We start from the raw sequence: 12,885 nt of genomic DNA, 5'->3' as shown, positions 1-12,885 counted from the left end.
CAGTTAGGATATTACATTCAGTGCATGCTTATGGAAAAACTGCCTAAGGCTGTCAATACAACCTGTCTTGTTTTCCAGTCACTGACTGGATGGTATTTGTTCATCCATGGAATGACTAACAGCTACAAGAATGGGAGCAGGGCAGACACCCAGAGGTTCTGGCAGATATTTTGCATGGAAGATACAGGAAATGGGACCATTCTCTGCTGAGTCTAATAGATGTCTAGGCAAAATTAGGTGGACTATCTGTCTAAATACCTCAAAATGGGTATATAAGACTTGCATGGCTCAGTTTCTATCAGGGCCCAGTAGCAAAATAATAGCTACTTTTCAAAGGAGGTGCTTCTGGTAACTGTATCAGGGAGGCAACTAGTCCAAGGCCCTACGAAATACTCCAAGGTGGAGGATGTTTCCATTTCCTAGTTTCTTTCAGTGAAATAATCAACACTAACCATTTTTACGCACCGTCCTTCTGCCCCCAAATGTATGAAGTTTTCATTCACACTGACAATCCATTTTCCAGGTCTCTGGACGCCAACTGGGTGTCTTACAATTTGATTCATTTCTGACACTAACTTCCTGGAGTAAGCATCAGATCCCACAAATTAAGGGTTCAGTCCCACAAGACTGCCCCAACTGCATATGCCAGATGCAAGTTCCCAACTTCTAGGACTTCTGACTGACCAGCTACAAATTTAGGGGATTTCCATACCCTGCCCCCAAGGTTTGATAATATGCTAAAATGGCTCACAGAATTTAGGAAAAGCACTTCACTTAAATCTACTGGTTTATTATAAAGAATATTATAAAGGATACAGATGAACAGCCAGATGAAGAGGTACATAGGGTGAAGTCCAGAAGGGTCCTGAGCACAGGAGCTTCTGTCCTGTGGAGTTAGGGCATGCCACTCTCCTGGCATGTGGATGCATTCACCAATCTGAAAGCTCTCCAACCTTACCATTTAGGCGCTTTTATGGATATTTCATCACATAGGCATGATTGATTATTAATTTAATCTCCCTTTTTCCTTCTCAAAGGTTGGGGAGGGTGGAACTAAAACTTTCAGGCTTCTGGGCTTCCCTGGTGGCGCAGTGGTTGAGAGTCTGCCTGCTAATGCAGGGGACACGGGTTCAAGCCCTGGTGTGGGAAGATCCCACATGCCGCGGAGCGACTGGGTCCGTGAGCCACAACTGCTGAGCCTGCGCGTCTGGAGCCTGTGCTCCGCAACAAGAGAGGCCGCGATACTGAGAGGCCCGCGTACCGCGATGACGAGTGGCCCCCGCTTGCTGCAACTAGAGAAAGCCCTAGCACAGAAACGAAGACCCAACATAGCAATCAATCAATCAATCAAATAAATAAATCTTTAAAAAAAAACAAAAAACTTTCAGGCTTCTAATCAAAGCTTAGTCTTTCTGGTAACCAGCCCCTATCCTGAATTTATCTAGGGTCCCACCAAGAGTCACCTCATTAGAACAAAAGAGGCTCCTATCACCCTGAAAATTCCAAGGGATTTAGGAGCCCTGTGTCAGAAACAAAAGTTGCTGCTATCACCCCTATCACTCAGGAAATTACAAGGGTTTTAGGAGCTCTTTGTCAGGACCCAGAGACAAAGATCAAATATATATTTCTTATTATGCCATCATCAGTCACAAGGATTTGTAGTTCAGAACGTTCTTTAGTGTTGTGGGACCACAAAAGTAGTAGCTCTTCTCTACATGTAGCGATCCCCCAGTTGGGAGAACACCCACTGGAATGTGCAAGATAGGGAAATCTATGCATATAACTACTCAGCAATTCCTACTATACATTCAGATATAAAGAAAGTAATAGTAGTACATTAAACTGGTCCAAAAGGCTGTGCTCACAAGGTCGACTATCTTTCCTGTCTCATTGTGATTTCTGTGTGTGGTAGGTAGAATAATAGCTTCCCAAAGAGGTTCATGTCCTAGACCTTGAAATCTGTGAATATGTTATGTTACATGGCAGAGTAGGAATTAAGGTAGCAGATGGAATTAGCTGCCATCTAATGGAATGGTATGAATCAGCTGACCTTAAAATAGGGAGAACATCATGGATTATCTGGGTAGGCCCAAGGTAACCACAAGGATTGATAAATGTGGACGAGGGAGGCATAAGAGTTAGTGTCAAAGTGATGTGGTATGAGAAATACTCTACTAACTGCTGCTGGCTTTGGAGATGGAAGAGGACTACAAGCCAAGAAATGCAGGCAGCATCTAAAATCTGGAAAATGTAAGAAAGTAAATTCTTGCCTAAAGCCTCCAGAAATTAATTTCGTCTTGCCAACACCTTGCTTTTCACCCATTTGAAACCCAACTCAGACTCCTGACCTCCAGAACAGTAAGATAATAAATTTGTTTTTAAGGCACTAAATTTGTTGTGATTTGTTACAGCAGCAATAGGAAATTAATAAATTGCCTAAATCCCATTGGTTTAACTCAAGAGCACTTTATCCTAAATGACAAAATAGCAATGTGACTTGGAGATCTCTATTCAAAAAGCCATAAAAGATTAATATTAGAAATTTTCATTTTAGAAAACTTTTTATCAAAAGTTTAATTATTAATATTTTATAATATTATCAATTTTATAATTAATTGTATTAATTATAAAATTAATTAATTAATTTAAAGAATATTATTAGTTTTATAATTAATTGTATTAATTATTTTGTCAAATGTTATTTTCACCATTTATGAGCCAGGAACTGTGGTAAGCAATGGGAATTTTAAAAATATATATTCTGGAGAATCTTTGCCCTCAATGAACTTAGAGTTTACCATGATCAATTTTGATCAAATACTCCATTTTTTTTTTAACATCTTTATTGGAGTATAATTGCTTTTCATTGTTGTGTTAGTTTCTGCTATATAACAAAGTGAATCAGCTATACGTATACATATATCCCCATATCTCCTCCCTCTTACGTCTCCCTCCCACCCGAGCTGATCTCCCTGTGCTATGTGGCTGCTTCCCACTAGCTATCTATTTTACGTTTGGTAGTGTACATATGTCAATGCCACTCTCTCACTTCGTCCCAGCTTACCCTTCCCCCTCCCTGTGTCCTCAAGTCCATTCTCTACGTCTACATCTTTCTTCCTGTCCTGCCCCTAGGTTCTTCAGAACCTTTTTTTTTTTTTTTAGATTCCATATATATGTGTTAGCATATGGTATTTGTTTTTTCTCTTTCTGACTTACTTCACTCTGTATGGCAGATTCTAGGTCCATCCACCTCACTACAAATAACTCAATTTCGTTTCTTTTTATGGTTGCAAATACTCCATTTTTATATCAATCTGCTCTTTCTGACTTCTACACTAGTCCACTTTCATTCGTAGAACAGTTTTAGAATTATTAATTAATGGACTGATGAAGAATCCTTTTTTAAAGATTTTCTCAATATTTACTTCATCTTGATTAATTTGTCTCAAAATCAGATGTGTTATTATTCATATTTAAAGCAAAATTCCAAGTTTAAATGAAAACAATAGAATCTATGTAAAGGTAATTAGAATGTATCCTTTATAGTTCATTTCAACTTTTCTAAGCCATTTTCCTTATGATCCCCTTTGATCATCCTAACAAAAATAAATAGAAGAGCCATTACATAATTCTCATATAAGCTCTAAAAATTAGATCACAGTAATTGAACAGAATCAGATACAAGTATAAGAATTGTGCCTATCCACCAAATGTTTTCATCACCACATGAACACATTCCTTATATTAGTGCTTCTTATGCAATAACGTTCATGCAATTCACCAGAGGATCTTGAGAAAATGAAGATTCTGATTCAGTAGGCCTGGAGTCGGGCCTGAGGTACTGTCTCCAAAATCCTGGTGATGCTGATGTTGTCCATCCCTGGACCACACTTTGAGAAGCAAGGTTCCATATCAAATTCCATTTCCTGTACATGGCTTTCAGCTGAAGTCACATTTTGTCCCTATTTTTCATCATTTTGGAATTCGTAGGGAAACCAATATTACAATTTGTTTTACCTTTTCTCCAACGGTACATATATTATGTCAGAAATGAAGCAGCAGTTCCTAATGCAGCTATTCTGTATCAGAACCTATTCAGCTGGTGGCAAATCTTACCTCTAAAATTTTTATAATCAGGTATAATTATTGATAAGTGAAATATATTGAAAAAGATGAGACTAGAAAATGCTTCATCTTCTCAGTCTTTCCTCTGCCTTCTTGAATACCCACTCTCATGTTTATACTTTAAAACCTAGTTCATGAACTGTTTACATTTTAAAATAGAGTCTAGGCATTGCCTATTCAAAAAGGCTATAGACCTCTTTTCAGCCTAGAAGGGTCACCATAGTGTTTTGTTTGTTTGTTTGTTTGTTTCAATTTCTGTATTAATGGAGACAGAATAAGATAAGATCTTATAATAATAAGATATTTTTAATCTGGTTGGAAATAAAATAAGTCAAACCAATGCAAAGTAATGTTTAGATTTCTAGAGCCATTTTTGGATAGTATTGAATATTAAGTTTGTATACTTTGTGTCATGGACTAAACTGTGTCCCTCCAAAATTCGTATGTTGAATCCTTAAGCACCAACGTGATGGTATTTGGAGATAAGACCTTTATGGGGGTAATTAGGATTAAAAAAGTTATAGGGGTGGGTCCTTAATCTGATAGAACTGATGTCCTTATAAGAAGAGGAAGAGATTTGAGAGATCTCTCTCTACGTGCCCAGAGAGGATGCAAGAGAGATGGTGCCGTCTGCCACCTGAGGAGAGAGTTTCACCAGAAACCAACCAGATCATGCTGACTCCCTGAGCTTAGACTTCCAGCCTCTAGAACTATGAGAAAATAAATTTCTGTTGTTTAAACCATTGAGTTTGTGATATTTTGTGTGGCAGCCCAAAAAGACTAATACATTTTTCAATTAATGTATACTTATTTTCATAATTAGAAGCAGGTTTGTCACTGGAACCAAAATTCCTAAGATCAAGTCTTGCTTTTATACTTAGCTGTTGGATCTTGAGCAAGTGACTTAGCTTCTCTGTGCCTCCATTTCCTCATCTATTAAATGAGAATAATTATAGCACCTACTTCATAGAGTTATGGTAAAGATGAAAGAATACACGATGGCTAAAGACCTTGGAAAAAGTCCAAGGAAATAGAATAATTAGTCATGATGACAATGGTGGTGGTAGTTAAATAGACTTGCTGGAGAATGACAAGCTCTAAAAAATTAATATAAGGCAGTTTAATAATGTTCCTAATAAAATGTTATGGCCATATCTCAGAATATAAAATAGTTAAAATGGTAAATGTTTGTGTTTGGGGCAGAGTTGCTAGCAGTCTGCTTCATTTCCAAATCCTTAGTAGCCCTCAACACTCTCCAGCAAAAACGACTGTTGACAATCTTTAATGTATAGTTAATACGTAGGATACATCTGCTGTTTAAACAGCTGCTCCATATTTTGAGAGGATCTCAGGAGCTATAAAAGTGTAGCATCAAATGAACATGATTTAGGTTAGTAGAATAATTTCACATAATTATTGCCATTAAAAACTTGGCACACAAACTTTCTGATATCTTTTTCTCTGAACTTATGTGTTTTGAGAACCACCATCCTGTTTCTGGCATATGTTAAGGTACCAGTGACCTTATGATCATGCCAGCATTGCTCTTGGCTCTTAAACCTCTGCAGCATTCCAAGCTTACAAACTGCAAAAGACAAATAACGAAAATGACATTTCACCAATCTGACCCATTTCTTCAAAATAGACCGTGAAAGTCAACTGCGGGCTTATCAGAAGAAACAGTTCCCTGAACTCTTTCTCTCTTGAGCCACAGGCTGACATTTCTTTGCTTTTGGAAAAGACTGAAGTCATACAACAGTGTTGTTTAACTGAAAAGAAAAAAAGAAATCTTCCTGGGTGCCACCCCACAACCCACATACCAAACAAACAAAGAAAGGAAACAATGTCATATTTTTCCAAATGATAAAATAATTAGAAAATAAACTTTCATAAATGTAGGTGATATATCATTTTGTAGGTGATATCACAGAATATCAGATTTTGTGTGACATAAGTTAAGTAAAATAAATAAATAAATAAAAACAAATGAATAAATAGAAAATGGACTGATACTCTAACCATTAAGAAAAAACAGACTGGAATTGTTTGATTTTTCAAGAATTTGGAAACACACATACACAAATGAAAAACAATGACACCGACCAACAGAAAGTGTTCTTTTTATACGACTCTATGTAAATTAGAGGAAATAGTATGTTAGTGACCACAAGAGATTAGCTCCTCTGACAGTTTCTTACTTTTCTTCCAATGAAAGATATATTTACCAAAAGGAAATTGAAACCTTATTGATTTTTTGGAAATGCAATACGTTTCAAGGTTGACATTTAAACAGACCCAAGGTTTAATAATGTTCTTAAACCAAAATGTCGTTCTTTTGCAGAGACAAAATGCTTTAATATTGGAATAAAAAGGCCTTCTATAACTGAATGTACTTACTGAAAAATATTTCTACTAGTGGATTAGAAAGAAAGATACTTTAGGGTTTCAAATTATCATAATCTTAATTAATTTATTTTATTTTTACCTTTCTAGCAACGAATATCACATGTCATTGACTTCATTTGGAACACCAAGAAGAAGTTATCTCAAGTATTGTAATATCAATAAAGTCTCACATTAAATATTTACATACTTAAGTACTAAGTTTTGACCAAAGTAAATGACATTCTTTTCAGGTTTGGTCTGCTCAGCGACCTGTGGCCAAGACTGATATCAGAGGAGGAATTCAAGTCCTGAATTGATCATGAACTTTACAAAATACATCATTTTGTTTAAAATAACAATTACTTTTGTTTGCTTGCTTAGCCAATTTACCAGTGAAAAATATGAATGAGACAGATTAGAAAGCCAAAAGATACAGAGAATATTCTATTTATTAGCTTGAATAATGTTTCTCACATATGTTCATATATATTTGTGTGTGTATATAGACATATGTACACACACAATGAAAAATATTTGTGAGCCATTTCAAATTGGACTGAATATATATCCTCCTAACAGATATTTATTGAGTGCTTGTTATGTGTCAAGTACTATCCTAGGTGCTGGAAATGTGGCAGTGAGCAAAACATATAACACTGTCTGCCCCATGGCACTTACACTCCAGCAGGGAGAAACAGAGAGTGGTTGAGTGATAAGTGTGCTCCAGTCAGAAGGCCTGGGATTTGGAATCAGACTTCTTCAGAAATTAAATGTTCTCAGTATGGTCCTTGGGATGCTGGGTGACTTTGGACAAGTTATTTAATCCCTTAAAGTCACAAATTTTATCTTTAGAATTAGGATAAGCTGATTGTTTTAAGAGACTTTTGGCCAATATTAGGGAAGTCGTCTTTTAATTTGTCAAGGTTTCTACTAAAAAATTCATTTCTTTTGCCAATTGTAACTCTGAGACATCAGAAAGCTAAGAGGCAGATCAGTCAGAGGCAACAATTTTTACCAAGGTGTTTGTTTTCTTTTCCCCCTACCAAAGCTAACATGGGATAATAAATACAACAACTGGCCCTTCTTTGCTTGTCTTCTAATGATGAAGTCTTTTTCTTTGACAGTTTTGGTTACTGACCCTAGATTCCAGACCCTATGTTTGAGGAAGGGTAGACAAAGAGGTTGTGTTTCCATGGACACAATCTGGACACACTGCTTCTCCCCCTTGAGATAACCTCCCTCCCTCCTTTATGTCTAAGATGATTGACTGTGATGACATCTAATTACAACTTTTCCATTCTCATTTGCATCACTAAGGGACTGGCTTCTCTATTCACCATCAGAGATATCACAACGTGGCAGGCATGAAAGAATTTCTCATGACATAATGTGGGAAACAAAGACAAAGGAACGTTGTGTGCTTTCATTCCATTTCCTTGTTATAACTGACTTAAATTGCCTCATGGGAATGGAATGGCTTAAGCCTGATTCTATCAGGCTTTCTTTGTGACAATTTACCAATTCCAAGTATTTGTAGATGACAAAGCATTGTCACATGGAAAAGGCCTGAAATCCCCCAGACTGCTAGAGGTAGGGTTGTTCAAAGAATCCTGGCTATATCTATATCAATATCTCTATCTCTATCTCTAGTCACACACACACACACACACACATATATATATATGTCCATATATATGCAAATACACATAGATGATAGATAGACCCCAGGTTTGGAATGTGTATTCATGAGAAGGTAGGTGTATTAGGGTTGTCCAGAGAAATGGAACTAATAAGATGTGTGTATATTTAGAAATATATTTATTATAAGGAATTGACTCACGTGATTATGGAGGCTGACTAGTCCAAACTCTGCAGGCTGAAGACTCAGGAGAGCTGATGTTCCAGCTCCAGGTCAAAGGGCAGAAGCTTGGAGACCTAGAAGACCTGTAGTGCAGATGAAGTCTGAAAGCAATCTGCCGGAGAATTCCATCATGCTCATGGAACGTGCCTTTTAGATACCCAGGGCAAAGGAGAGCCTATGACTCAAAGAGCCATATTAAGTTTAGCATAATTTTCCCATCACCATGATCACCTTTGCACCATCAGAATTTATGAATACATGTGTAGATTGTTCTATTTTGTTCTTTTAAAATTTTCAGTGAAAAAGTTGTCCTCCCTTGAATATTGCATATAAAATAACAAATACTAAAAGAGATGGAGGAAGCTTAAATGCATATTACTAAGTGAAAGAAGCCAACATGTAAAGGCTACATGCTGTATGATTCCAATTATATGACATTCTAAAAAAGGCAAAACTATGGCGACAGTAAAAAGATCTGTGTTTGCCAGGGTTGGGGTGAGGAGGTGGGAGGGACAAATAGATGAAACACAGAGGAGTTGAGGGCAGTAAAAATAGTCAGTATGATACTATAATGATAAATATGTGTCATTATATATTTGTACAGACCCATAGACTGTATGACACTGAGTGAACCCTAATGTAAACTATGACTCTGAGTGCTAATGATGTGTCAACGTAGGTTCATCAGTTTTAACATATGTACCCCTCTGTTGGGAGATGTTTATAATGGGGGAAGCTATGCATATGTGGGGCCATGGGGGTCTATGGAAAATCTCTGTACCTTCCTCTTAATTTTGCTGTGAACTGCTCCAAAAAATTGAAATTAAAAAAAACTTTTTAAAGTCACAATCATTCTCATAAACTTTCAGACTAATGGACCCCTTCCTGTTTTTCATGTCATATATCTGGTATTATTTCTGAGTACACTCAGGTATCCTTTATCCAAAATTTCCAAGTCAGAGCAAAATTCTGAATCCACCAATTTAAATGGTATTCAGTAAATGGAATAAGAAATAGAAGTTATATACTAATGATATTTAATATTTAAAATTAAATTATTTCAGAAATATTATATATATTATAACTCACTCCATGATAACAGGCATTGTATTTTTGCCAAAGTCATTGTGCAGTTATCTGACTTAACACTAGATATGGAGTATAGTCCTTTTTAGTAGTTAACACTATTGGTAACATACCAGGAAAGATGTCAAGTCTGAAGAGGCAACATTATTTACTACCTTTGGAAACTATGTAAGTAAACATTCACTGTACTTTTCCATTTTAAAATTAGGAGTTTTTTGGGCACATAATAAGCACTCAATTACCATTTACCAAATTATTTACCTCTAGCTCTTCCTGGTCTTGCTGGTTGGCAGGGTTTAGGATGAGGAGGGTAAGAACAAAGCACTGAAATTTATTTCATTGTTTTATATGAAAATGGGTTGAAGTACTTTTGCTTTGTCACATCTGTCTTACAAAAGTGTATAATATCTTGGATACTGTGATAGAATCACTTCACTGTCAATACTAATAGAAAAGAAGAAACAAGAGCATGAGGGAACAAAGATTATGTTCAAGCTATATAGTGGCTGGTGGGCAACACATAATGTTTTAAAGTGAAATAAAGTTCCTGTGTTAGGAAATTCAGTAATTCATATACTATGTTTATTATTGATTTATAATTAGTTTAAAAGCTAAATATCCATTCAAACATTTTAAAATGTGTTCTGTCAGGGGAATTTTTTAGGACTGTTTTTCTTTTATATTCCCAGATATCGAAGTCTTTACAAATACGTAGTTTCTAATTAACTAACCAAAATGACATTTATGGGTGAAACTAAAGAAAATCGTTTCTAAAAGAAAAAAGTCTTAGTAAACATTTAGTTCAAAGCCTTCCTTGTCTTACCTAATTATTCACAGATTTCAACACACTGAAGATCTTTCTTAATTTAATTATTACTTCCTAAAGTTCACGTAATGCAGACATTACAAATATTCTACATGTAAAAACATAGATTAATCAAAAACTGTTTCAAAAGGCTTCTTCACAATTATTTGAAATTATTAATATAAAGATTTTTTCTTGAGAAATCCTTCATTCCTTCACCTATATAATTTCAACTAATAAAGATATCAAAAAAGATAACTTCATATCCTTTTGATTGCAATCGATGGAGAAAATAAGATTTAGGATTTAAAACCCTCTTTTATGAGCTACATAAAGCATTCCTTCTGGGCATATGTCACAAAATAAGTTGTCAGCCAACTTACAAATTCACCATAAATTCACACTATCCATTTCCTATGAATTATATTTTTACAAGTGGCATTCATGCCATATGCACGTTGAATTTTCTGTATACAAACCAAATTATTTTATTCACAAGCCAACGAGTGAAGATCATTCCAAACCATAATTTGATATATAAACAGGTTTGCTACAATCCAGAAGTTAATCACACGCTAATGAATTCATTAGGTAACCAACATATTTGTGATAAAACTCCAATCTGTTAGGCACACAAAATTGTCTGGAATTGGATTTTGTTGTTGTTAGAACCATATGGTAATTTTTTTTTCCCCAAAAGCACATTTGGAAGACCACTTACTGTGACTTTTCATTTGATAATTTGATTTTAAAAAAAATTATTTCCAAATATTTGACTGCCCATTCCAAACAATTACAATTAAAGAATACCTGAACAAAATTAATTAAGTTGTTGTCAAATGTTGTTAGTAGTAAATACATTAGAAACATATAAGAACAGTTTACAAATAATATTTACTAGGAACAATTTATACATAGAGTATTTTACTAATCACTGAGAAGATACGTAAATGTAAAAAATAATTACCCCCAAAAATTCCATTTAAGTGTTTTTACCAAGGTAGAGAGATGAGAAACTGAAAATAAAGTTAAGTGGAAAAATGACAAAGCCACATGTAATTAAGTAATCAAATGCATAATAAAGAAAATAAATCCTATAGGATCATTATGGTGACTGATGGATTTTGATAAAGGATGTTAGAGAAAGTGAGGATTTAGATTGTCTTTGAGAAAATGTATTGCTTTATTATAGATAATGGAAGAAGAAAGAGTCCCCAAACCTGGAGAATATATTCTTTTTTGTTAGGAGTGAGGACTAAGGGATGAGAAGAAAGGTTAGGCTACAGAAGTAGGTTTGGCTTGGGAAAAGCAGTTATTGTTGTCTTCTTAGAGTCAGGTCTGATTTTGGAAAACTTTAGAAGTGGGCTGAAAGTGTCAGGTATTAAATAATAGATAAAACTGAAATATCAAAAGTTTAAAAATAGAAAGCAAACTTTTTGTTTTTAATTTTAAGAATTAATCTTGTAGCAGTGTATATATGCATTGGGCAACCATGGGAAGACTCTAATTTAAGACAGTAAAAGTTCTAAAACAGAAGAAAACTGGTATTTTAAAAAGAAATATTTAAGACTACATATAGGTTACATATAGTTCTTCGTTAAAATAAATATGAACAAATAGATATAAAAATATAAATACACAAGGGTGATGTACTGGATACAATATTTGAAGAAAAAGGTGGGTAACAGTAATCAAATTGAGTGATTAAAATTGTTTGAAAATACTGGAGTTATATTGTTTAGTAGAGAAAACCCATTATGGATGGTGTAAGATAGGGGTGACTTAGGGAAGAAGAGGGTAATGAATTCAGTTACAGAGCTATTTCAGTTTCAGGAGCTGGAGAGAGTTTATTTACCTGACCACTAAAAGGCCACAAGAGCTGTAATTTTAATGAGGCATAATGAGTATTCTCACTAGTGACAAGCATAATAACCCTGTGCATGACCTCCACCTTCTTTTGATATGAATGGACTCACTTCATTAGTTCTTTTGAGATATTGAGGATGCTATCCATGTATGTATTTATACATTAAATGATCACCCCAAAAAGATTTAATGAGAGTTGCACTATTAAATGTACAAATGTATAAATCAAAGTAGATACAGATAGAAAAATAAAGGATAGTAAAACAAATTATACTGGTAAAGGGGCTAACATAAACTATGTACACTTTTAAAGTGTACATACCACTTTAAAATTTTTTTAAATATTTTAAAATTCAAGTATAGTTGATTTACAATGTTTCAGGTGTACAGCTAAGTGATTCAGTTGTCTTGTGATAACCTATAATGGAAAATAATCTGAAAAAGAATATATATTTTGAATATAGTTCCCTGTGCCATACAGTAAGTCCTTGTTGTTTATATATTTTCTATACAGTAGTGTGTATCTGTTAATCCCAAATTCCTAATTTATCCTATTTGTTTCAGTATTTCTATTGATTCAGATCCAACAGGAAAACAGAAACCACACCAGGTATTTCAACAAAAGATATTTAATATAGAGAATTTGTTATAAAGCAGTTGGAAGGCTGTCTGAGCAAAAAAGAAAGTACAGAAATAACCCAGAGATAATAACTGCAAAAAAGCAGGACTGCGAGAACAAAAGGAAGAGATTAGATTG

This window comes from Eubalaena glacialis, chromosome 5 (assembly GCF_028564815.1).
Source record: "Eubalaena glacialis isolate mEubGla1 chromosome 5, mEubGla1.1.hap2.+ XY, whole genome shotgun sequence".
NCBI classification, from domain to species: domain Eukaryota; kingdom Metazoa; phylum Chordata; class Mammalia; order Artiodactyla; family Balaenidae; genus Eubalaena; species Eubalaena glacialis.
The sequence above is the reverse complement of the archived record's forward strand: the minus strand, read 5'-3'. Positions refer to the sequence as shown.